Here is a 27,500-nt window from a genome sequence, read left to right as displayed (position 1 = left end):
TGTTAAATAATGACTGATTTCACTTATTTAGTGGATCTAATGTTGCGATCTCCGAGAGAATGTTCAAATTTATATTTCCTTTTTGCAATTTCAAAATGTTTTTACTACATAATATTGACCGATGTATTCTTTTTGAGCAAAATATTTCAACATCGTCACTGTGGTCAAACAGTACATGTTCTTGATCATGATCAGTTCGACCACCCGATTGCAGAAGTTATAAATTTCAGGAAGAAGATGTTTTTTAGCGACGACGTCATCGCCAAGAAATCGCTGCGTAGAATTTAAAGCAGACTATTCCTGGGATTTGGTAAAGTGTAAATAAATTCAAAAAAGCCTTTGACTTTGTATCGTATATAATATATCGGGTGTCACGCTAAAGGGTAACGCAACTTTTGCTGAACAAATATTCAACACCAACGTTGTTAGCTACTTTTCTATACGTGAACTTTTTGACAAAATTTTCTCAAAATTATTTAAAACCTCCTTGTGAAACGTCATCGCTTCTGCATTTCCTGCGTGTTGCTTAACGCGGCGTGTCGTTAAACTCGGTATTTGAATATATTCGTGACGCTTTGCTGAAACTCAGTTAAATGCGAAATTGGAACACCTTACAAAGCAGTATAACTGTTGAAGGTTAAAACTGTTTCCAGCCTACGTGAATCTGCTTTAATCTGAAGATAACACTTTTAAAATGACTTAAAAAGAGTTTAAATCATTGATTCAGGCTGCAACTGATTAGCCTAGGCTGGAAACAGATATAACCTGAAAACCAATTTTAACTACAAAGTACCCGCGTATACAAGTGTCGCTGTTAGACATACAACAGTAGGATTTCTTGTTACTGTGTGTCATTTCGTTTATAAATTATATTATTAAGACCATTCATCAAGTGAAATGAAAACGCGCTTACCTTAGTTGCTAATGTTCGGCGGTCTAATAAAATAATTAATCTTCCTTTTTCCTAATACCATACAAACGTTCTTTGCAAGAATCAACTTAATAACACTGTAAAGTCTGACCAAACTCAACAGTTCATAGGAAGTCAAAACACTTCTGTTGATTCGCAACATTGGACATGACATCTAATTGGCTGCGTATTAAAAGAACAATGACGCAAAAGTGAAACAACATCAATTATCATAAATTAACAGTGCAAATTTCCTGTTTGATGGACGTGCGTATTTTATACTCCATGTCCACTTTTATTTGAACTTTTTCTTTCGTTTCCTCAGAAACGATAAGGTATTATTTTGGATTCGATGTGAACTATTTACACAGTGGAGGCTACTATCCAATCAGGAGAACGCTCACATCCACAAAGTAAATAAGTGTGACCGAAGGCAATTAATTTCGTAAAAGCATGTTCTTCAAATATCGGAAAGATAATCCTCAGCATAACCAAAAAAAAATATTGAGCTTCCTTACAAATACAAATATCTGACGACTGCAATGGTTTTAAGTTTGATTAAAGCGATGTATTAGAAAAAAATTAGAGTAAGCTCTTTTAGCGTTTATTGTAAAGTAAACATTCTGCCTATAATTTGAAACGGAAGAAAATTTCCACCAATCAAAGTGTTTGTAAGCGCAAACAAAAACGTGATGACTTGGAGTATCTCGTGTTTGCTCGCACGGAAAAGCTAGCGTGCCCCGTAAACGGGCAAGCTGATTGAAGAAAAGGGCATACAGTATATGCAGGTGAGGTACAAAGTTAATTTCACTTCATGTAACAGAGTAATGTATAAATCTGGGAGATTATCCTATTCTATTTGTATAAGAAAATTCACGGCATCTTCGACGTCACAAACCGCGCGAATACACGCAAAATTGGGAAAGGTTTGATTCATGCAAGCTGCAAAGTGAAGAGATCCGTAGGAGATATAACATCGAGGTGAGGAACAGGTTTGGAGCCCTAGGAGATATAGAAGATCCGGAGAAAGAGCACGATCTGATATTGGCAACGTGTAGGGATGCTGCAAAGAAAATTATCGGGAGGTCATGAATAGATAGAAGAACAGGAAGAGATCAGGGAGATAGATTTAGGAAGTTGGCGATTACAAGAGGTTATGGACGCACTAAATGGGACAAAGCCAGGGAGTAGATGAATTGGGCCCAAAGTTATTGAGAGCGGACATGGAAGACACTGCACATAGGTTGACGAGATGCTATAACCGGCTTTGGGAGACCGAGAGGTGGCCGGAAATCTGGAAGAAGGGACTGGTTGTTAAGATATTTAAGAAAGGTAATTTGCGGGATTGTAACAACTGGAGAGGAGTGACTTTACTACCCGTCATTAGTAAGATATTCTGTAGGATGCTGCTAGAGAGGATCTAGAGAGGTGTAGACAAGAAGCTTCGAAAGGAGCAGGCTGGGTTTAGATCAAAGAGAAGTACAACTGAACAGATCTTTATACTCAGAAACATCTTGGAGCAGGCAAATGAGTGGAGGACGGGTCTGTACGTGCACTTTGTGGATTTTGAAAAAGCCTTGGATTCGGTACACAGAGAAAGCCTATGGAACATCATGAAAAGCTATAGAATACCATGGAAGCTGGTGAGAGTGATCGCAGGCATATACCAGGGCTTCGAGTGTGCAGTTGTTGATGGAAGTGGGACATCAGAATGGTTTAAGATCAAGTCTGGAGTAAAGCAGGGGTGTGTGATGTCAGGATTCTTATTCTTACTGGCCTTAGATTGGACCATGAGAAAGGTCAGGAGAAAGACAGGAGAAGAGGAATACGGTGGAATTTCACAACGGTTCTGGAGGACCTTGACTTTGCAGATGATATTGCACTACTGTAATCCAAGATTAGCGATATGCAAGAAAAGACTGGGAGATTGGCAGAGGGAGCAGCCAGAGTAGGCCTCAAACTTAATGCAAGAAAGTGAAGACACTGAGGACTGAGTTTGCTCGTAGCACAGAGGGCGTTGTGGTTAATGGTGAGGATGAAGAAAACGTTGAGGAGTTTGTATACCTAGATGCTACGGTAAACAAAGAAGGAGGAGGCAGTAAATATATTACGAACCGACTGCAGAAGGCACATGGTGCATTTCAGACACTAGGGATGGTATGGGCAGCCAGAGGAATAGGAAGGAGAACCAAGATACGCCTATTCAAGACTTTAGTTCGACCGGTCCTGCTATATGGCTGTGAAACATGGAAGATCACTAAAGCTGATGAACGAAAACTGACAGTTTCCAATGCCAATGCCTAAGACGGATACTGAGAATTAGATGGCAGCAAAGAATTAAAAACAAGAGAGTGGTTGAAATGGCAGAGGTCAACGCCATAAGCTGCGAGGTACGACGACGAAGGTGGAACTGGCTGGGACACATACTCAGGAGAGAAGGTGCAAATGACTGCTTCACAGCATTGGGATGGACACCAGAAGGACGAAGAGCAAGAGGGAGGCCAAGGACAACTTGGAGAAGGACAGTGGAAAAGGATAGAAACAAGGCAGGGTGGGCAAGCTGGGAGGTAGCCAAAGCAGTGGCACAGAACAGGCAGTGTTGGACAGAAAGCGTGACGGCCTTATGCGCCTACTGGGAACTTACTACTGAATATGAAGTTCTTTTCATCCCTCACTCGCGCATAAATTCAGCAAATTCAACATACACTTGGACCTCATAATTATAATAAACCTCGAACCCACCTCTCCTTAAACATTACGCTGTTCTCACCCTTTCCGCAATCTGGAAACGAAAGACTAGTTCTTTTTGAAATAGCTGCTTGTTTGCATTTGCGTGACCTTGCCGTTAGTGTGTCAGTGAACCAGGCCTTTGAATGCGCACCACTTTGCATTTGGGTTCTAAGAATTTTCACGCCGATTTTTTCGTCTTCAGTTGTGTTTTTTTTTTCGTCCGTGTAATACACTACCCTGGGTGCCAGAGGGTTTTTTTTGCGGCGCCACTCTCTCGACGATCGCGGGTTCGCCGCTATTGTCGCCGCAAAAAACCCTTTGTAAACCCACGGTAGTAAAACACTGGCATGAGGAGGAATTCTCTTACTTGCTCCTTTCTTGCTTTGTATGAACTCGAGTTCAAAGCGTGAAAGAACCATGATTCAAAAATCCAGTTTTTACAATTCATAAAAACGGCAATATTTGTTTTGAACCTTTGAAATCTTGCTATCAAGCTTCAAAATTGCGTTTGAATTCCTGAGCATGCTGAGTGACGTTTGATGTCTTTTGATCTTGAGCGAATGATTAATTGTAAAATCTTGTCGGATTCGAGATTTTTACATCGTATAAAAGTGTCGAATCCAGGCTTTCTTATTATTGCAGAGTGTCTTGGATTTCACACGCAACCTTTTCGCGTCTTATATGTACTCGTCACAGGGGAGACTTCCCAGATCCGTTTAGGTAGCTGCGTCCCGTTGTAATACCCGCTGTTTGGCAGTTTAGGGGACCGGGTAGGATTTATTAAAGTTACTCGCTATTCACTCCCCCCCCCCCTACCCACGAACTTCACCTTAACAAAATTTTACTTTCTCTGCGTTTTTCTCCTTCACAGAAACTCGCCCCATACGAGAAATCTCACTCTAGTACATTCAGGAGATTTGCCTGTAAACTAATGGAATCCTACTCCCTGAATTGTCTGCAAAGGAGAGAAAGCATCACGTTGCCAGAATTACAGACTTCTCGAGTGCTTCAACGAAGAATTGCCAAAACTCCAAAACTAGCACTTTTTGCCCTGACTGTCTTTCCTTGAACAATGTTCGCCATACTTTCAAGCTTTTTCAGGCTCTTAAATGTTGGTACATTGAGCGAAATAAACGCATAGACGCCCTTCCTTTCTTTCTACAGTATCTGAGAGTCTAAACTGAGGGTCCAGACTGCAAAGGGAGTGCAGGCCCCCAGGCAACTTTTATTAAACAGACGGAGTTTTTCTTTTGCAAATTCATTATTGTTATTTTTAGCGTGAAAGTCATAACATGAAGTGTATTTGTGTTCTTTTTAGTAAGTACAGTTAAACAAAATACTCGTCAAAATAACGTTATGTCTAATTGTAAAATAATGTAATCAAACTTATTTAAATTTTGTAGCCTAAATAAATTACAGTTTAATACATTGTGTTCAGCTGCTTTGCCGTTTGGGCAACTATCATGCAACATGCATTGATCTCGAATTTCTGTCTTTCTTCTGGGATAATTGATAACTTAACAAACGCTAATAGTCTTTTTATGCGGGGAGACTCCGTCCAGAAGTCTTAAGGTGGCTGGCGTCTATTTATTGAAGCGGAGGCTCCCTTATTTAAAACTAGTTTTCGGCAGGAAAGCGTTGACCGACTCCTATTTTAAGTTTCTAAATAAGTAATATTTAAATTATAGAAGTCTTTTAATTTCGAGGGAATCGATATAAACGATAAAGAGATACAAGCGTTATAAGAGGACCTCGTCTTTTAGGAAAACGCATATATTTTTATCCAACGAAGACAGTACTTGGTTTCGCACTAGAAGCTAAGTTAGTTTTCAAGTAAACACTTGACTCGAGTGCAATTTAAAATCTGGAGTCGCATTTTACAAAATCTGGCTACACACTCGATGACAAAGTATATTACTTGAGGTACAAGCTGTCAAATATCTTCAGAATCGTAACAGCTGCACGCCGCTTTCATTTGGCTTCCATTTCCTATTGGTCAAGTGCGTTCTCAAGTGTGGTGTAGACCATACTTGGCGGCGTACTTCGGCTTCTTTGAAGTAGGAAAGTTCCCATGGTCACCAAGTAAAGTTCAAGTAAGTACATTTTACCTCTTCACACTCAAAGTTGGTTCCAAGTGCACTTAGATTATACTTACGAGCTCTAGTGTAAAACCAAGTAGTTTTTTCGATAATCAAAGTAAGACTTCATAATTTACTAAGTTTTAAAAATCTTTAAAATAATACACCTGTGTGTTTGCGTCAGCTGTTGCAAGAGCACTGGGCCTAAAATAATGTGAAGATTGCAATCATTATTGGGAAGCTTGATACTGCCTTAAGCTAGCTTAGCTAAATAATCGGAAAAATCGGGGACTCCCAGTTAAAGTTATGAACAAATAAAGAACAACACATTTCTAAATCATAATTTGTGGCTTCAGGAAATTCACGTATATTCGACTTGTGTTTCGTAAAGCTACTCAATTTGTGTCTTTTATTTTGCATGCATCTTTTTTATTTGCTGGATCAATAAATATTGGTACAGACTTAAATCCTGCCTTTGGGAGGCTGATTTGTGCGATTTTAAAATGGATGTAACAAAGTAATAATTGAACTTCGTGTCACATGGCGTGCAGTTTTGGTTTGAGTTCACAGTTCAGTTTCCATTATTCATAGACGGCGGAGCAGAGGGGGGGAGCAGGAGAGCTGTAGCCCCCCAAAACGAAAATTTGGGGGGATCAGCCCCCCCAAGTTTTGAAAATATTGCGAGCATGGCGTAAAATTGGTTTGTCAACATATTCCGTCTTCTGAGTGAGTTCAAACATCTCCGAAGCTTCTTGGACGTCTTCGAGAAACTTCGTTTATCTTCGGAAAAGTTCAAAAATGATCGGAAACGTTCGTATGGTCTTCGACCAACAATTGGAGAATCTTTGGAAATCTTCGATCTGGAAACTGCTCAGAAAACAAAAAGTTGCTAGAACGGAACAACGTTGCTCTAAAAATGAAAACCTGCCGAGTATTTTTGGGACAGTCTTAGCCCCCAGGGTCCCCCAACCGTTCCAAAACGCTCCGCTGCCTCTGATTATTATAAATATAAATGATGATATCTAAATGTAAAATGTAAGCGTTCCATGTTCTGTAATCCCAATAAGAAAATAGAATAATTCACAACGCGGCAACATTGAATAAAACAATTGAGTACGCAGATCAATTACCTTATTCTTACTAATTTTTGCCACTTTCGCGATTTCAAAATAACCTCGAAATTTAGTACGCGCGGACAAGCATTGCTGAAATTTAAACACGCGAAAATTAATACCATATATTAAAACAAAAAAAAATTTAATATTTGGAACTGCAACTATCTATATATATATATATTGTTTATTTCCAGTTTTTTTTTAGTCTTTGACGACTGCATGCTGATCCATAAAACACTGACAAAATCGCGAAATTTAATACAATTTTTCTCTATTTTTTTCTTGCAATCGCGAAAATTAATTCAGGCGAAAATCGGCTCTCGAATGACATGCTCAACATTGATAGTTATCTCAATATGAAGGCTTTTCTATCTGACTTTTCTAAGCTGTTTTTCAATCCCCTTTTTTCCTTTTCGAATTTATTGCTTCTTATTTTTTTTCTGTAGCATATTCGTTTTTCTTTCTTAAAAGGGCGCACTTGATAGCGGTTACGAGACTTATGGATTATTTATTATCATTATTGTTATTATTATAAAGCTCACTATCCTCGCTACAGTAGTCTTGTTAACCGTCGGCGGCGAGAAACTCTGCTTGTTCTTGTTCTTTGGAGGATAATCACGAACATGCACATCCAATGACCATTCATTTGCTCTGTAAGTGCCTGTAAATGATGTAACCACACCTGGAAACTCTTTGTACACTTCTCTAACTTCTCTAACTGTGTTTCTACGAATTAAAGAAAAACAACACAGTGTAAGCTGAGTGTCGTCGTAAAACAAAAACCCTAGTCGGACAATCCAGTGAACCAATCAAAACTCGAAGCAAATACATGTAGACGGCATGAAGCGGGAAAACGTGCGCGATAGCAAGTCACAATTGGTTTTGGTTTAACAGTCAATTCTCTCTAAGACGGACACGGTCGGGACCCACCTCAACTGTCCGTCTTAGAAGGGTGTTAACTCTCTCTAAGACAGATACCGTCGGGACCCGCCTCAACTGTCCGTCTTAGAGGGGTGTTAACTCTCTCTAAGACGGATACCGTCGGGACCCGCCTCAACTCTCCGTCTTAGAGGGGTGTCTTCCTTATAGAGAGTCGAAGTAACGTGACACTAGTCATTCTGAAATAAGCTGAATGGCTATGCACAATGAATACGCGTCTGTTTGAAGTCTGTTTGAAGTCAATTACTTAAGCAAAACCTACTTACTGGGGCAAAAATAATATTAGAAAATTGCCTTTTTGTTCATTGCAATCAATAGAATGCTTCTGAAAAGTGAGCAGTACATACATGTTGCAAACGGGTGTCTACAAAACGAAGACCGAAGACCGAAGACCGAAGACCGAAGACTTAATTAATTTAAGGCCTCTTAAACTTCAGACAGTTAAAACTTGGATAAAGTGCTTTTTCCGACGCTATCACACGCAAAAACGGGGGGGTCTTTGTTTTGTAGGATAGTCCGGGTGAAACTACAAAACGAAGACCCTCGCTTAAAACGCTTTTTCAGACGCCAAAAGACGCGAAACCGACGGGGTCTTCGTTTTGTAGACTGATAGGCCGGGTGAAACTACAATACGAAGACCCTCGCTCACAACGCTTTTTCAGACGCCAAAAGACGCGAAACCGACGGGGTCTTCGTTTTGTACATGTAGAATAGGCCGTGTGAACCTACGAAACGAAGACCCTCGCTCAAAACGCTTTTTCAGACGCCAAAAGACCCGAAACCGACGGGGTCTTCGTTTTGTAGAATAGTCCGGGTGAAACTACAAAACGAAGACCCTCGCTCAAAACGCTTTTTCTCTTGTATTTTTAATAATAACAGACATCTCAGGAGGTTCTCGCTGATGGATGAAAATATTGTTATAACATCTAACATCTAGCTATGTTGTTATAAAAAAAATTTAACACACATTTTCGAAATAACACCCTGTTGCAAACTATAACATGTCTATATGAATCACTCGCTTGTTCAAGCAAACGTTAACGGCTTCTAGTTTAAAAACTTAACTGTACACTTTGTAACAAGACTAAAAAAATAAAAAGACCGTATTCGCTTGTTGAAGCAGAAGTAGAGAGCTTCTATAAACTGTAATACTGTAAGTAGCAAACGACATCTTTGATTCCCGTACACTAAAGCAGGGAAGTAATCCGTTATAACGGATTGTTCTTGGTGAGTAAATTTGGTATCCTTGCGCGAGTCGCTGACTAACTTTGCTTTATGTCGATACGAAGTTTTGAAGTATTATTCACTATTACGGTTTCAAACTGTCCGTTGTCCGTTTTAGAGAGGTATCCGTCTAAGAGGGTGTCCGTGTTATGGAGGTGTCGGTCTTATAGAGGTGTCCGTTAAAAGAGAGTTGACTGTACAATACGCCCAGACATAATAGGCTCTGCCCGGTCTGTGATTGTAATAAAACCGAAGATGAAATTTATTTTCTCTTTTACTGTTCCAAATATACAACAATAAGAGATAACTTTTACAAGACAATACAGCCTATCATCTTAAATGTCAGCCGACTACCAGTGCCTGACTTGATTTTAGAATTAATGAATTCTTCCGATCATTTTGTGACCATGCAATTGATTAAATTTATATCATCTTGTTTTGATTTACGTAACAAAATACTATCAATGTAATTAATTTTATATGTAATCATTTTTGTTTTTGTTTTTGTTTTTTTTGTTTTTTTTACTATGTTATTATTTTATTATTTTTACTATTATTATTACTAAATAAGTTTACGCTTTTGCAATATTGTAACAAATTTACAGTCATGCAAATAAAGCTTGTTGTTGTTGTTGTACTTCTGATTGGCTGAGAAAGTGGTGCGGGAGATATCGACCAATCTCTAAGCGTAGTAATTCAAAATCAATGCAAACGCGGATTACTTTCGACACTCAAGTGAGAAGCGCTCTAATCTAAATTTATAGCGGAGCTCGCCAGCGGCCCGAAGGGCCGCAGAGCAGAGCACCATACCCATGAAAGAAAGAAGGAAGAAGAAGGAACACTGTCGTTTTGAGTTTTCATGGTCATCACGGCTGGCGGCATGGTTCGCGGGCGCGTGCGCCGTACGAAAACGCTCCACTTTTGACAGCGTTTTCAAAACGACCCGGTTACAGTAGTGGTCTCGATCGGTGCCGTGTAAACGAAAGGCGTAACCGCATCGCTTTCGATGCGGTTACAAATGAAACCGTGTCCGTGTAAACGTAGCCTTAAAAACAAAATAATACATTGTTGCTTCAAAATATGCCATCTATCTTCTCGTGTTCAAATCGATATCTCACGAGTAACTGATTTGAACACTCGAAGATAAATATCATATCTCCGCTCAATCATGTATTATCCTCTATATATGAAAGTGAAAATGAGTAAAGATATCACATTTTTTATTTAGATTTGAAGTATATGAAAACAAAACCTTTTCTGTTTACTTACTTTAAAAGCCTTTCTGTATCTCCAAACTGGGTATCTCTTCCAATTCCCCAACCGCAGCACAATGGACGTGCATAAACTTTCCCGGCATGGCCAGCCACACTGACAGTACTATCATAAAGGTTTAAACCTCTGAGAGGTTTGGGCTACAAGCAGAATAAGATATTTTCCATATTAAAACGAAAATAGGAAATAAGGATTATTTCTTGGTTTTGTTAGGCCCGGGCCAAACGTCAAACTTCACATGAAGCTAATGCAAATGACCAAAACAATAGCTTTTCCTAATTTGCATTAGGTTCATATCATGTGAAGTTCGACTGGGCCTTAGGGATGAAATTTTGTAAAGCAATAGTGCCTCAGAAACGCTGCCTGAAAAACTACCAATTTCTTTGAAACACAGCGATTAATTTCTGTACGCTCGCATACTGAACAAATAATTTTAAAAATATTTCATTTGTGAGCGCCTTTCCATAAGCTGGCAGAAAGACCTTCCGACCTCCGTGAGAGCTTTACCATTCTTCTTAATGCCGAACAAAGAGAATCATGTCCGAGCTTAAAGTGTTTTCAAACAATTTTGACTGTGGTCTTCGTTTTTGGGTCTTAGTCTCTTTCTTTTTTACACTTCTATTTAACAATTATTCGCCTCAGGCTCAGTGATTATTGTTGAATAATTATTCAACAATACTCATAAATAAATTGTTTTATAGTATAATTTTCAGAGGTGAATATCAAGAATTGCAAAATTAGAGTAGAAAACGCAAAAAAACAGACACAAGTGCTGGCTTGCAAACTTGTAAACCACTTTATTTCTTTGAGTAAATCCAAAGTTTAAGCAATAAAACGGGACAAAACAAACACTACGCACGGAAAAGAAAGATGCTGGTATCTTTGTTTAATCGTTGGTGACTTTGAACAATTGTGCGAATCCTTTTGAAATGAGCAGCTCCGGTCAAAAGAAAACTGATCCTAGCAGTATGCAGGACGCGTGTCACTTATCAACCTAGATCAACCTAGTAAAATGGCCCAGCTCACAACGAGTCTCTCGTAGCTCAGTTGGTTAGAGCGCCCAACCGGTATCTGGGAGGCCATGGGTTCGATTCCCGTCGGAGACTCAGAATTTTCTTTGTCCCATGCTCGTGTCATGTTGAATACTTCATCTTCAAAACTGAATCATGTTTGGTCTTTTCAATTAAACTGGAAAGACATATTCCTTTTACCATTCCAAGTAACCTTGAGTACAAAACTACGCGAATTTCAGTACAAAATATTAAATAGGATTCTCTACACAAAACAAGATGGTTCACAAGTTCAAAAAAGTCGACTCCCCTGTGAATAATTGTTAAATATATCTTTATGTTAAATTTTTTCACATTTCACTTTTGATAATGATGACATGAGTCATCAAAACGTCAAGTAACTTTTTTTATAGTTTCAAAATGTACTACACTCTTTTTTTTATAAGAATCTAGTTTATAAGAATATCGAGGCTGAAATTTATGATTTTTTAAGAATATCTCAAGAATAAACCAGAGGCTGAGATTTTGAAAAGAATATCATTTTGAGTTGAAAATTTGTAAATACAATACAATTAAATATATTTTTAGTTGAAACAAAATCAGGTGTTTTCATTTCCTTCATTGCATCATTGTATCTATGTGAGGAATGCTTTGTTAAAAAGCCAAACGGCCAAGTGTTATCTGACGCGACATCTTGATCCTGCTGGCTGCAACGAAAGGCGATGGAACAGGTGCACAATGTAACACGATACACCAAACGCTTGTAATTGATCATCCAATACTTGCTAAAACGGAAATGTCAAACGGTATTTTCTAAGAATGTTCATAAGAATATTTTTAGCCTAAAATCGGCAGAAAAATAAGAATATTCAGCCTGGGTCGGAAAAACTGTATTCTTATAAAAAAAAGAGTGTACTATTAGAAGTCATAAAGAAAGGACAGGAAATTAAAACTCTGTCTTGTTAATCGGTTACAATAAGACATTTCGGCATCATTAATGCTTAAATAAAGCACGCGGCTAACATCACGCGCGTGCTTTATCAAGTTTTATTAACACGTAGCCATGGTACACAGTCAACTCTCTCTTAACGGACACTTCCATAAGACGGACACCTCTATAAGACGGACACCTCTATAAGACGGACACCTCTTTAAGACGGACATCTGGTGTTGGTCCTGTCCTTGCCGTTTTTCAGTCATTTTACTGTAACTAAACTCCCTATAAGACCTCTCTCCTCCGCAGAGGCCTCTTATTTTTTCGTACGGGTCGGAAAAACCTGGATGGGGAGAGGTGAAAAGTTAGCGCGCGGAGCCTGGGGCTGCGCCTTTCCCGTCGTCCCCTGCGCTCCCCCTATTTTTCATTTTTCGTGTTTTTCGCCTTCCCTCACTAAAGGAGCCTCTGCGGAGGATTGAGCTATAAGACGGACACCTCTCTAAAATGGACTGCTGCAGTCGGTCAAGCCTGCGTCGCAGACAGTCCAAACCGCCGGACTACATCCAGGATTTTATGACACGTCCGGCTGCAACGCAGGCTAGAGTCGGTCCCGAAGGTGTCCGTTTTAGAGAGAGTTGACTGTATTGCAATTCTTGAGTTTTGATTTGTTTGCAGTTTATGGTATATGAGCTAAATATTGCAATTTTTTGCGTTTTTTTTAAAAATAATAATTTCACTCGCGCTTGTTGGATATGAGATAGTTATAGCCAGCGCCTCGTTGGCTATCTACCATCTCATATCCAACAAGCGCGAGTGGAATAATTGATAAATAATTGTTAATGCAGTATTATTCCACTATTGCGTCATTTTACCATATTAGGGCAAACGAACACGCAAAATATGCCACGTTATTACACAGTAGAACAGGGCAAAAATACGGACGGACAAACTACGGAATACGGTCCCAAACTTAGTGGAAAAAATAGTGGAATAATAAATCCCTTATTCGATGGTTTAACATATAATACGAGCGGACATTTTGCTCATTTCTCGTATTTTTCCTAGACCCCCTATGGAGCTCGGAAAAATACGATGCAACTCGCAAAATATCCGCGCGTATTATATATCAAACCATCGAATAAGGTGTATAAAACAAACCAAACCCACTCCTTAATAATATATATTGCACGCGGCTTACGTCACGAGTTTGAGCGCGCGAAATTTCTTTAACATTTTATAAAAGCAATAAAAAATGCTCCTCGTACATTGTTGAGTTATATAAGAACTTGAGTTACATATGAATCTGCGCCTCGTGCTTCTTTATGCATTTCTCTCGTGTTCTTGAAAATGCAATCGGCTGCGTTTTTTATTTCTTTAGTACTTTGCTAAAAAATATTTTTCAAAAAATTCACTGTCGAAGCTTTCGGACAGTCTCTCAGCCTCTAACCCAGTCCCTGAACTCTCTCTTCCGTGCGCCCTTTATAAGGGTTAGACCCAGGCGAGAGAAGAGAGAGTGCAGGATAACTTGCATGCGCATGCTTAGAGCGAGCCAATCAGAAGCAAGGAGTGTTGCGTCACTTGCTTGGGACTTGCGCGCTAGGGTTAAAAATGACTAAAATAAACTAGAATATTGTTAATGCGCTGAAATACAAAGTTTCTCGGACGTATCGAGACTTCTGTCTTTTCATCAGCGTAGAAATGCTAATCGTACGAGTCTTACGGTTCGTACGAGTCGTGAAACAATAATTTACTAGTCGTACAGTTGGTGAAGTGCATATAATTAGTGAGACCTAATGTGTCCTTCCAGTACAGTGGTACGAATCGAACGAGTCGAGAAACAATAGTTTGCGAGTCGTACAGTTGGTGAACTGCATATGATTAGTGTGACTTAGTGTGTGGTATCAGTCGTACGAATCGTACGAGTCGTGAAACAATAGTTTACGACTCGTGCAGTTTGTGAACTGCATAACATTAGTGATAAAGCGTAATAATCAAAACACACCAAGCACAATGTATATTTCTCGTTCTATAAGCGTTACGGCCCCAACACGGTAAACACAATGTATACATTCCTCGTTCTAAAAGCTAAAAGCGTGTGACGGTCAAAACACACTTATAAACGCAATGGTATATTTCTCGTTCTAAAAGTGTGGAAGAAAACACGTGGTAAACAAATACACATATTTTCGTTACGTGCGAACCCGAAAAAAAAATCTGGACGCGAAAGTCGCTAATGCCAATGTATATTCCTCGTTCTAAAATCGTGTGATGGCCCGCTAAACGCAATCTGTATATCTACACTGATTTGGCAAAAGGTGGACTCCGCCAACCGCGCTTGAAGGCCGAAATTGAGGGGGGGGGGGGGGGGCAACGTCATGGAAGGTCGTGGCGGGTAGCTGAGGGGTAGAGCTAGCAGCCCTAGGGAGCCCAGGGTCAGACCTTGAATTGCTGGCTTGCTATGGCGGTGGTCATAGTCAAGTTTTTTGTGTCATTTTCAACAGACTTTGCCTGTCACAGCAGTATCATGGTATTTTCATGAGGATTGTCCTGTCTTTGTCAGCTAGCTGCAGCCCCGTGGCAGCTTGGCTGTCGCCGGGCTTGACTAGGCACTCCACCTAGCCTCTTGGTCTAGCCAGGGGACCTCAGAGGGAAGGAGGGTGGATGTTGGTGAATTTCAAGCCTTTCTGCCAGCCGGCCGGCCACCTTTTGTTGAAACAAGGCAGATATGTATTGTTTATTCTATAAAAAGTGCGCTAGCGAAACTCGCTAGACACAACACGGTAAACACAGCCGTGAACGCAATGTATATTCCTCGTTGTAAAAGTGCGATGGCCGAAACATGCTAAACACTCAACACACGGTAAACAAATACACATATTTTTCGTTCTAAAAACGTATGAACCCGAACACGCTTTAGAAAATGCATATCCTTCGACACAGTAAACACAATGTATATTCCTCGTTCTAAAAGTGTGATGGCCGAAACACGCTTAACACTAAACACACGGTAAACAAATACACATAATTTTCGTTCTAAAAACGTGCGAACGCGAACACGCTTTCGAAAATGCATATCCTATATTTTTCGTTCAAAAGACGTGCGAACCCGAACACGCTTTAATCAGGTCGTGTATATTGGACAACCTTCGAAAAAGTTGCTGAAAATATAAAAAGTTGCCAAAAAATTGCCTAGCAACTTATGGAAAGCCCTACATTTAAGTACGTAGAGTTGTAACGCTTTTTCGTTCATTTTCACTGTGTACTTACCATAATGATTTCAGTGATGGTAACGTTAGTTGTTAAATTGAGAATCCAGTGAACAGCTTGATAGCTTGCAAGTACAAGTATGATAGGTCTGTCTGACTTTCCGTGACTTACGATATTGACTCTAGCGTCACCTAAACCTTCCCCTAGAGTCTGCCTTTCACCTTCTATAGCCCAGTACACAGATAGTACGTGGATTTCGTATTCTGTAGAACCGTTTTTAGGAGTACAACTGTATGTCGTCTGCCGCTGGTTTTTGTACTGTGGTATGGCGAGGGCTTCATCATCATTGACAACGATTTTACATCCGTGCGCATCAACTAAGAAACGAAAAATTTATCAGTGAAATAAAAAATAAAATTTCACGATAACGGAGGCAATGGGGGTTGGTATCCGCTTGCAGTACGTATGCCACTCGCTTTCGTGGGCCTTCATGAAGGCGGTCCCGCAGATGTTCCCCAGACTCTCGCGGCTTTCCATCATGAAATCTGATTCTCGCGCCAGCGAGATCGCCAGCTACGGTGGCTATAAGTTTAATTATTTTATTTCTGATAATGATAATGATAATAGCGTAAAAGCGGAGCTCCACATTTATTTTTTGGTTCTTAAATTTTTTTGAAAATACTCTCATTGAAAACTGTTATTGAAGTTATTACGTATACTACAACTTCAATCGCAGAAATTGCGTTAACAAATTCCTATCATTACCCTAAACAAAACGTAAGAATTGAACCCCCAATACAATAGATAAAAGTAACTTGATCAGCGGTCAGCTTCAAAAAACACATGACCTCGATGAGGGGTACACCCACACAGCGGTCTAACGCGGCGCGCGTGCGCAGTTCCCACCAAAACTGCTCCATACAAACCTCTTAAATTTGCGATCATTTTCGCTTTTAAGCCAAAACTTAACGCCGACCCTGGAAAGTTAAAGTTTATACGCTGCTTATGCATTAAAAATTTGATAATTGATCTTCACTAAGCTTGAAATTTTTTTTCACCATGCTATTTCTTTAACAATTTTCTACAAAATTCTTGCCCACTTTCAAGTCAAATTCTTAAAAAGTTCGAGGCGGCGAAAACCGGAAGTGACGTCATTTTTTGCGATCATGTGATCATTGATATGATCATGTGTTACTGGTCAGCGGATTCTTTGTTTTGACAGCTGTCAATTGACGTTAACATGGATGTCCAATATCAAACATACAAGTAGACGTTAACGTTCGTAGGGGTATGATAAGATAGTATTCTCCTCCCCCCGCTCGGGTTGACTTGTGACTCCCCTCCCCCTCCCCGACAGTCTGTACGGGGGGGCGTACGCTTACTCGATCACCAACATTTTTCGACTTCATGGATTTGACCCATGGGTTCACCAAATTTCCTTACCTATGGTGCTCCGCTGGCGCGCTTCGCGCGCTGGAGCTCCGCGAATAATAATGAAAAATTTGCCTTTGCATTTTTACAACGTGGCGCTTCATTTACTGTGTAGAAGGAGGAAGCAACAGCCAAATCAACCCACATAAGACTTATCTTTACACGTTTTATGTTTAAATATACGAACTAGCAACTTACGCAAGCAGGTTTCATAATCGTAGTCTTTGCCAGTACAGACGCAGTATCCATCTTTGCAGACAGCCTTCATTTTGTCATTGCCAGGGCAATCGTTGCAGCAACACCTCGTTTGGGTGCCTGTGCTGAGGCTTTTATGCCTTGAACCTGTTTGAACAATCATCATTGATGAATGATGATGATGATGATGATGATGATGATGATGATGATGATGATGATGATGATGATGATGATCGGGGGGAGGAGAATACTATCTCATCATAAAATGCTAAGTGACATAATTAGGGCAAAGAAAATGAACGTGTGCAGCCTACCATCGGGGACAAAAACCCTTCAAAACCAATATACCCTAAGCGTTAACGTAACGACAAAAAAACGTTTAGCATACTTTCATGTAAAAGGCAGTAGTACAGTCGGCTTTGGTGGTTTCCATCGCTCGAGTGTTTTGTCACCATTTTGCCAGGTGAGAGAGGTCGGTTTTCAGCTTTACTCATACTCCTATAGCCCTTTTTTCTCGCCTCAACCCCCCGCTATTTTCTTTATCTTATGGAAATACATGCGATGCCGAAAAAACCTAAGCCAGCACTGCAGACTACATACTACATAGTTGAGAGCAACAAAAAAACAAAGCAATGGAAATAATTCCTGTATTTAGTAGGTAGGGGTATTGAATTGTTCATAGCACATCTCTTCGGCTAATGTGTCATGAGTTTTAGGTTATGACGAACAAAGAAAAAAGTGGTCATTTACAAAAAGTGGCCCAATACAATGACCACTTTTATTTCATTCATGTTCTTTCGTGTCTTCATTTTCCAATCGAGAAGCCGGCATTATATTAAACCTGCATGAAAACATGTAAGTTAAGCTGAAAGTGGTCACACTTTTGGGTTTCTTGATGAAAATGTTTCTTCTTCCTATTGTCGAAGCAGCTGCCAGTTCAACTACATAGCTTTAAATGTGATCACTTTAGCTATACAGTCAACTCTCTCTATAAGACGAACATCTGGTGTTCGTCCTGTCCTTGCCGTTTTTCAGTTACTGTAACTAAACTCCCTGTAAGATGGACACCTCTCTCAGGCGGACAGTTGGAGTCGGTCCCGAAGGTGACCGTTTTAAAGAGACTTGACGGTAAAAAACTTTAATAAGTAAACAGTAAGAAACGTGCATTCTAAATGTTACAATTTACTTTACCCTTGCGACCGTTCGTACCAGTTGGTGGAGTTACATTGTTTAACGCTAGTGTCCATTCATGTGCATAGAAAGTGCCTGTAAATGACGTCACTACACCAAATCGTGAGCATATTAGCCTGGAAAATAAAGAAAATTTATTATTAAAAGGCACTCTAGCAGTCCACGACCGCACTTTATTCTACTAAGTTGCTTATACAGTCAACTCTCTCTTAACAGACACCTCTAAAAGACGGACGCCTCTTTCAGACGAACACCTGGTGTTGGTCCCTTCCCTGTCGTTTTACGATCATTTTACTGTAACTAAACTCTCCATAAAACGGACATTTGCAGCCAGTCCCGACGGTGCCCGTTTTAGAGAAAGTTGAATGTTTTTACTATGTACTCCTATTCGTGTAGTGCATCAAGTTTACAACCAAGAAAAACGAAAATTGGTTGTAAAGTTTGACTGGGCGAAGCAAATCCAAGGTGAAGACAAGACTGTTTGTGTGAGTCACTAGTGTTTTTAGAAGTCGAAATTCCACTGTATGTTAAAAGCAGGTAACTTATTTTCATACATTCAATAATAAACAGAAATAACCTTTTTTGTAGTTAATGTAATGTATATATTTCTTTTGAGAACTACTCTTACCCTGACGATCACACTATACGAACCATCGTTGAGTCATGTTGATAATCATTGTCCCATATGATGTTTTCATTAAGATGGGGTTTTAGGAACAAATCTTGTGTGATAAAATTGCGTGCCTTCTGGTCATGCTTTTCGCATAACTTGTGTGATTTGTTTAATTCTCCGCCTCCTGCGTATTCACCTGATTGAAGAAACGTTGACCCGTGAAAAGCCTAAACGATAAACGATGCGACCCAAATGTTTACTGGGAAATCGGAAAAAGTAATCGTCTTCTGTGACAGAATGAACATAACCATACGACAGGTTGCATAAATCATGCTTTTATAGAAAAATTGAAAATATTACCTTGATTATAAATAAATGGAATACCACTAAGCTTACCAATGCTGTCTACCCATAATCCCATTCGGTCTTATCGTTCGTAGTTTGAGCTTTTTACGGGTCAACGTTTCTTCAATCAGGTATATACTCATTGTAGAGATTATATGTTTAAGGTGAGCAGACTCAAATACATTCAGCTGTTAACTTACTTCAAAATCCCCACTGTATCATAACTATAATATAGGTCATCGTGTTCTATAAAGGAAATAACCCAGTAGAAGACCTTAGCGTACTTTCTTTCAACTTCCAGCACTTGCTTTACATCTCCACCTACGGAACTTCTTTCGAATTCAACAGCAACCTATGGAAATAACAAAACTCTTACCGTACACTCTTTGTCTTATCGTAAATGCTGTAATTAGCTAGCGCCTAGGGCCCGCTTGTTCAAAAGAAGGTTGAATTAATCTGAGTTAGAGCTAACCCGAGGTTAAATTTCTTAGACCGAACTGGTTATGTTAACCCGCACTTCTCGAGTAAACATCAAAACTCGCAAGTGCTTATATAACAAAGAGGCCAAGAAAGTTTTTTAGGTCTTTTATGAAAGGTCCAAGAAGGTGCAAAGAAGGGGATTATTTATGGGTTAGAGACATCTTTGAGTGTTTTGTTCACACATACACTATGCATGAATTAACGTAATCGCAATGTTTCAATACTGCACGAGGCGTAGCCGAGTGCAGTATTGAAAATTTTGAGTTCATTGTAAGGCCACCAAGTGCGTGTATTTGTCAACAAAACACGAACGAACAGACTCTAACCCTTTTAATATACAATCTGAGTACACTGCATCGAACTGCAAGCGATCATCGACTTAACGAACTTCAAACAACAAACTTAATGTTTAAAAATAAGAAGTGTAGTAGTACATAATTACACAGGATTACATCAATAATATAAAAATCACAAATTAGCCGTACAGAAATAAAACTTAAAATGGTTCATAAAATCGTTCATCAGCTGTGGTCGTTCATAAATACAGTCAGCGAGAAGCTTGTTCAATGCAAGTCGATGGCTTTCACAATCAAGCAACTACAAGCAAGTCAATCGCACACAAAAATGTATTTATTGAGCTGCAGTTTACCTTTGAACATGAAAGCGCTTCAAGTTGTTATCCTCTTCGATTTTGTTTGGTATTGGATCGTTGATAATTTGAGGAATATACTTTTCTTCCACTTCTACACTTTGAAGCTGAAGACACCTTCAATAATGCACGATTTTCGTGCATTATTGTCAATACTGCACTGTCTGAGTTTGCTGACGACAGGTAAAGCAAAATCACGTGATCTATTTTAACCAATTGCGCGCGTGGATTTTGGACAGTGAACGAAGATTGTATATTAAAACTCAATAAAGCACGCGCGTGACGTATGCAGCGTGCTTTATGGAGCTATAATGAAGTACCAATCACAGCGCGCGCAATTACTCGGACATTTTATAATAAAAAAAAAACAGTACGTACATGCAAATTGTATCACGTCCTTATGTATATGTAACTTTGCTTTAGGTCGATACGAAGTTTGGAAGTATTTTCACTAATAAAAAACACTTCTCAAGTGTCCGTTAATTATTTTAAAGTGTCCGTTGTCCGTCTTAGAGAGGTGTCTGTGAGTTTGTTACAGTAAAATGACTGAAAAGCGGCAGGGACCATCACCAGGTGTCCGTGTTTTGGAGGTGTACGTCTTATAGAGGAATCTGTTAAGAGAGAGTTGACTGTAATACATCTCTCAAATCAAATCTGAAATGATTTTGTCGAATGACTTACCAGGATGACCTTACTGATGATGACGTCAGCTGGTATTTTTAGAATCCAGTTAACAGCTTCGTAGCTTGCAAGCAGGAGTATGATAGGTCTGTCTGTCTTTGCTGGACCGATAATTTTCACAGTGACATTCCCTTTCATTTCCATTCCCTTCCATCGGTCCAAACCAAGTATAGCGTGAACTTCGTACTGTGTTGAACTGTTAGCAGGAGTGCAGCTATATGTTTTCAGGTAAGAGTCATGTTGCCATGGCGCTAGCCGTGGTTTAGCAAGGGAAGTATTAGAGTCCACGACAATTTTACAACCATACGCATCAGCTAAATAAATGAGAAAGTTCAGTGTTGACAACTAACTCTTATTGTATCCTTATTCTTGGTTTTCCCGTGACGTCATCGAAATTCTAAAACCCAGAATCGCAAGACCCCTGAATTTTTATCCTTCACTGGCTATTAGACGTCCTTATTATACAGTCGAAGCTCTCTAAGCGGACACCCTCGGGACGCGAAAGCCGCTGGCGGCCGCTCGGGTTCTCAAGCGGCCACTAGGGGGGGATGGCCGCACAGGGCTTGCCGTGGAAGTGGTGTTTCGTCCGGATGACGAAAACAAACACTGACTGATATGTTGTATCTGTCATTGTGACGGGCGATGTAAGTGTTGGTGAAAGATACAGAGGGTGATTCTTGGGGTGTCCGCCGGGGCTCAAACAAGAAAGTCTAACTCGTCGGCCGCGACGCTTACGGGAATGTCCGCACGAGAATGTAACAGAGTTGTATGGGAGCTAAAACGGGGTTCAACCGCGGCCGTAGTGGCTGTCCGCTAACGAGAGTGTCCGTTAGAGAGCTTCGACTGTATATCTTGTTGTCTGATTTTAGCTCGATAACGTTCGCCGTCTTTAAGATAGAGCATTGATGAATTTCGGAGTTTCACGCCACACGAGATCAAAGATGGCCGACAGAAGGCTGCCACGTTTCCTTAAAAAAAATGCCTCATCGTGCGATTTTTAACAATCTGAACAGTTGAGGTTTTGTGTGAAGTGTTTATGTGAATTTTTACTCGTTTATGATGGTGAACTGACCACTTTTTGTAGCAGAATTCAATGCCAGATGTTTTCATTGATTACCGAGCGCCATGCTGGAGCCCAAGCAGTTGGGCTCCAACATGGTATTATTTTCAACCCATTTTTTTCGAAAAGTAAAATAAAAAACATCCAGATTCGCTAGTCAAAGAAGCAAATACTTTTATTCACAAGCACATGATGTTGTTTTATTAACAACAATTGGTATGATGTGATGTACTTGTCTAATTAACATCGATACTACGTTTTTTTAAGGCTGTTTAGACATTTGATCGCCGTGGTAAGGATATAACGAACAGCCTGGTCTTCTTTAACCCCTTCAAGTGTTAATTTTTTTTTGGCCGACCGAACGACCCACCTTCACAAGAGCCGGGCGATGGGCAACGAATTATTTTTTTGGGATGGCCTGACAGAGAAAAGTTGTCCCTAAAAATACCCTCAGACCACTGTTCGGTCTTGACACGTAGGAGTAACACAATCACCCAAAAAAGTTAATCGAAATGGCTGTATATGCTTTGCGTCTTGTTTAGAATATAAAACAACTCACGCAAGCAAGTAATGTTATCGTAGCCTTTTCCAGTACAGTAGCAGTACCCGTCTATGCAGATGGGCTTCATGTCTCCAAATTGACCAGGACAATAGTCTTTGTATTCGTCAGAGCTAGAGCACCTGTGAGGCCCTTGACATGAAACGTCGGTTAAGCAAGAAACTAAGACGATTACGATACCAAAGACAAACGCATTCGTGTACATGATTTGGTGTCTTCCTATAAAGAAAAAAGTGAATGTAACTATATTGTTCATCGTGGTGTAAGATAGGAATGTCTATTGCGGAACGTTTATTCGTTTGTCTCACGATAGAATCGCTTTAAGATTTTGATCGCGACGTTTCGACTGCAATACCACTAGTCTTCATCAAATTCCTGAAATCAGTTGAAATTCCTGAAGCATGGATACCTACGATCAGAAAGCAAAACTCGTTCAACCACAAAGCAGACCTCTGACGGAACATCATCTGTTAGTCGGAATAATAATGAGGATAGAAATGCACCAATCACAGCGAACCAACGTGCATAAATAGCGACACGTAAACAATCGACCTCATCGCCTGTTGAAGACTAGCAGTATTGCAGTCGAAACGTCGCGATCAACATCTCAAAGCGATTCTATCGTGAGACAAACGAATAAACGTTCATTCCTAGTGAATGTAACTATTGGTAAGCTATCAAAACGACTTGAACAGCCGGAAACTACACGCTAAAAACGCAATGAAGTGTCCTAAAGCACGTGGAATGGAGGGAGGGAGGGGGGGGGGGGGGAGTTACCGGAGTCCCAATCATCCACAAATGCTCTGGGGTTGGGCATTTGAACAGAAAGTCTCAGCTAAGTTCAAATGCCCGGATTATGTCCGGCCTCCCCCTCCTGCGGCTTAACATTGATAGGTGCATTTAATATGGAAGAAAATGGTTTTATTCTTATATTTATAATTGGATTTATGAAAACGTGGTCAACGAAAAGTGACCTGAGTGTTTTTGACCACGTACATTACACTGCGATATGGCTAAAAACATTCCCAGAAAGAAAAAAAATGAGCAACAACGCTGAAAGGTAGATAAGAGATAGGAGGAGAGAACAAAAGACTGACATTCACTTTAGTTTTTATATCGTCTACTTTGGAGAGAAAAAAACGCATTTACAGCGATTTGCGCTTAAAACGGTGAAAATTTGGTTTTGATAAATCCAGTCATATTTACAATCTAAAAAACGAGTTAGAAATAATCTAAACAGCTAACTTTGCTTCAGTCCTTTGTTTGTTAACTTGCTGGTTTTCTTTCTTGTTCTGGGCCGAGTTATGGTTATTGAATTAGGTGATCAGTAGCTCAACTGCTCTCTTCTTCTTAAAGGAACTATGTCACGGATTTAAGCCAAATTTCTAAAGGCCTTTTAAAATGGCATGGGAAATGGCAATCAAATTCGGCGAAATATAAAAATAACCGCTTAAAACAGTGAAGGAACATTTTGATAACACACCAAATACAAAAGAAGGTACGGATGGCCAAAAGGGACGAAGATTGAAGCAGATTGCGATTTGGGTTTTTGAAATATTGTTGGGCTGAACAGTTTTCAAGGTTACGTTAATCTCGTTTGAGTTTGCTTGTAACTTTAAATTATAACGCCCGGGAGGCAAATTTGGTTGTAATGAAGCTATGGTTTTGTTATTTAGATCCATAGAAGTAATTTCATTGAAAACATTACATTTTATAGTGTGTATTTGGCAAAACGTAATAAAAAAAATCTTGAACAAGAACAGAACTGAGGCGAGGTAGTCTGTACTTTAATTTTCTTTTGTGACAACTTTTATTTGTTACATAAAAGCAAACACGTCAGCTTGTCAACAGACATATTTGTCACATAAAAATTCGAATAAGAAGCGATCTTTTAAAACATTTGACAATAAAAAGCTGCGATAAAATGTCTCTTAAAAACATATTTAGAAAACCTTAGTTATTAGAAAACGACGACATTTCGACGTTTAGCTAACGTCATTATCAAGTCAGACTTAAAGTTGGTAAAAAATGTATTAATACTTAGTAAAAACAATAGATCAATACACAAGGAATAAAAATGTTTGATTGTTCTTACAAACAAAGAGTTTCGCACGGATGGAGTCAGGGCCTGTTTATATGGAGGAGAGTTGTCCCTGGTAGGAGGGTTACCCTCCATACCGAGCCACCCTGGGCGAGAGAGCTTTTCATACGTTTCTTTATAAATAGCTGCGAACCGTTTATATGAGAAATTGCAAAGTTTGCTGGGGGGCAGGGTGACCCTGGGTGGAGGGTCACTCGCTTTGAAGGTAGGGTGACCCTGGGGAGCGAGCCGACTTTTTTCCATATAAACAGTTTGGTTATTTTCGCCTCGCCTACCAGGGACAAGTTGTCACATACAGAGCATGCGCAAACGCTGCAGTCGACCAAAACAAAATTGCAGATACATTGAAATCGAAGTCGGCGGTAAATTTGTCTAAAAAAAGGTCGTGGTCGATGTTTCAGCGTTCCTTATTTAAAAAAGGCAGACATAATAGATGTTTCAAAACAACTCTCGCCAGTCTTTTGAACCGAGAGGGCCAAGTTTTGGCTCGGTAAACAGGGACAACTTTTTCATATAAACGCTCGGCAAAAGATAGCCTCGGGGGAGAGGGTAGCCCTCCTACCAGGGACAACTCTCCTCCATATAAACAGGCCCTCAGTCTAGGTGTTTATTCGAATTTAGCCCTAGGTGTTTTGCATCAGATCACTTTTTGTATATGTGCAAAGATCCAATGTACACATACAGTAAAAAACCCGCGAGTAAGAACCTGTTATTTAAGAACTTGTTAGGCTAACATTTCCAAATTAGTCCCCATTTTTATAAGAATCAATTTAGCGTAAAATTTAAAAACAGGTTTTTATTTTCTAAAAATGATTAAAAATGTTTACTTTTGGGAAAATAAGTTTGGGCAAGGCTTTACTGTACATGAGCACAACGTCATGTTCTAAATGATTAGTGCTTCATTTTCACATTAACATTTGTGTGGTATGCAAATTTTATACAAATAATAGGCCGAATATCACTAAAAGTTCTAAAAGCAACAATGTAAAGTTTTCTTCAGAAAATAAGAACCTATTAAGAACCTAAATAACTTAAATTTGTGTTAGTTACTATTTATGTCAGAACATGTTTAGGCTAACCTAAAAACCCGCGAGTAAGAACCTTGTTTTTCCACTGTATTACCGTGACGGGATCAAGAGGCATAAAATTAATAATTGACAAGCGTTATTTTCCGCACGTGCGCCATATTTTACATATGCGTATTTCAGTAAAGAAAAGACGTGGTAGATTGCTCGTAGGCTGCCCTGACTGATAAAAAAACTGAAAGCCACAGAATTAGCGGTTCAAATCGCTATAGTACTGCTCGGTCTCATAAAAGCGCCAGTGATTATTATCGCGCAGTTTTTGACTGGCTATGTCTTTAACCAAAACTGAAACATATTTGAGCCTGAAAAGTTGTTACTGGTCGTGAATTTTAAGCTTTTTAATTATGTTCAATCATGACTGATTTCACCTTAGTTATTCCGCGGGTCTAAACTTATATTTACTTTTTTGCAATATTAAAATGTTTTTACTATTTTATCTTAAACGATGAATTCTTTTTGAGCAAAACATTTCAGCATCATTACTGTGGTCAAACAATTCATGTACTTGGTCATGTTCAGTTCGACCATCCATTGCGGAAGTTATTAGGTCTAACGCGTAGTATAAACGAAAGATTTTTAAAAATCATATATGATGAGTTCTTTTAGATTTTTTAAAAAGAAATATTTATATCAGCGTTTGACTTTGTATCGTATATAATATAAAGGTTGTCACGCTATAAGATAACGTAACTTTTGCTGAACAAATATTCAACACCAACGTTGTTAGCTACTTTTCTGTACGTGAACTTTTTGACAAAATTTTCTCAAAATTATTGAAGACCTCCTTGTGAAACGTTTATCTCTCCTGTATGCGTTGCGTGCCGTTTATTATTAAAGGGAATAAGCTCATCATAGATAAACTCGGTATTTGAATATATTCGTGACGCTTTACTGAAATTCAATGCGAAGTTAAAACCCTTTGAGTCTCAGATTTTTTTACAAAGCAGTATACCTGTTGAAGGTTAAACTGGTTTTCAGGTTAAAACTGTTTCCAACTTAACGTTAAGATAACAATTTTAAAATGATATAAAATGAAAACCAATTTAAACCCACAAAGTACCCGCAAATACAAGTGCCACTCTAAGACATACAACAGTAAGATTTCTTGTCACTGTGTCATATCGTTTATAAATTATATTTTTAAAGAACATTCATCGAGTGAAATGAAAACGCGCTTACCTTAGTTGCTGATGTTGGGCGGTCTAGTAAAGTAATTAATCTTCCTTTTTCCTAATAACATACAAACGTTCTTTGCATGAATCAACTTAACAACACTGCAAAGTCTGTCCAAACTCAACCGTTTATAGGAAGTCAAAGCACTTCTGTTGATTCGCAACATTGGACATGAATTAAAGAACGATGACGCAAAAGCAAAACAACATCAATTAGCATGTAAATTATCAATACATGAACGTGCGTAATTTATACTCCGCGTTCGCTTTTATTTGTGCTTTTAATTCTAGTCTATTCCACCTGCTTTTAGTGTGTGAAAAACCTACACGTTGATGCCATTTTTCAGTAAACGAAAAAGGTCACTTGTATTGGAAAAGTTCGACTGATTAAACAAAAAAGTGATCAGTTATTGGCATTTCTACCGGATACATTTTGTGTTAAGGCCTTATATGTTTCAATATTGATAGGCAGTTAGATCAATCAACTTGCAAAATCAACTCAATTTGATCGTGCAAGTT

General features: G+C 39.3%; 1 protein-coding gene across 3 annotated transcripts in view; it reads right to left on the bottom strand.

Moving 5' to 3' along the window:
• Nucleotides 1-27,500, bottom strand: part of LOC144664765 (methyltransferase HEMK2-like) — a 206,513-nt gene that overhangs the window by 109,790 nt on the left and 69,223 nt on the right. Inside the window, exon 3 of one of the 3 annotated variants that reach the window (XM_078525971.1) lies at nt 19,121-19,133. The exons of the other annotated variants lie outside the window; for them this stretch is intronic. The gene's annotated coding sequence lies outside the window, so the exon portion shown is untranslated. Of the gene's footprint in view, nt 1-19,120; nt 19,134-27,500 lie in introns of those variants that run through there. 3 annotated transcript variants of the gene reach the window in all.

The sequence above is a fragment of the Oculina patagonica genome, chromosome 9 (genome assembly GCF_052425735.1).
Source record: "Oculina patagonica isolate OP01 chromosome 9, crgOcupat, whole genome shotgun sequence".
NCBI lineage: Eukaryota > Metazoa > Cnidaria > Anthozoa > Scleractinia > Oculinidae > Oculina > Oculina patagonica.
This window is presented reverse-complemented; position numbering and strand designations above follow the sequence as displayed.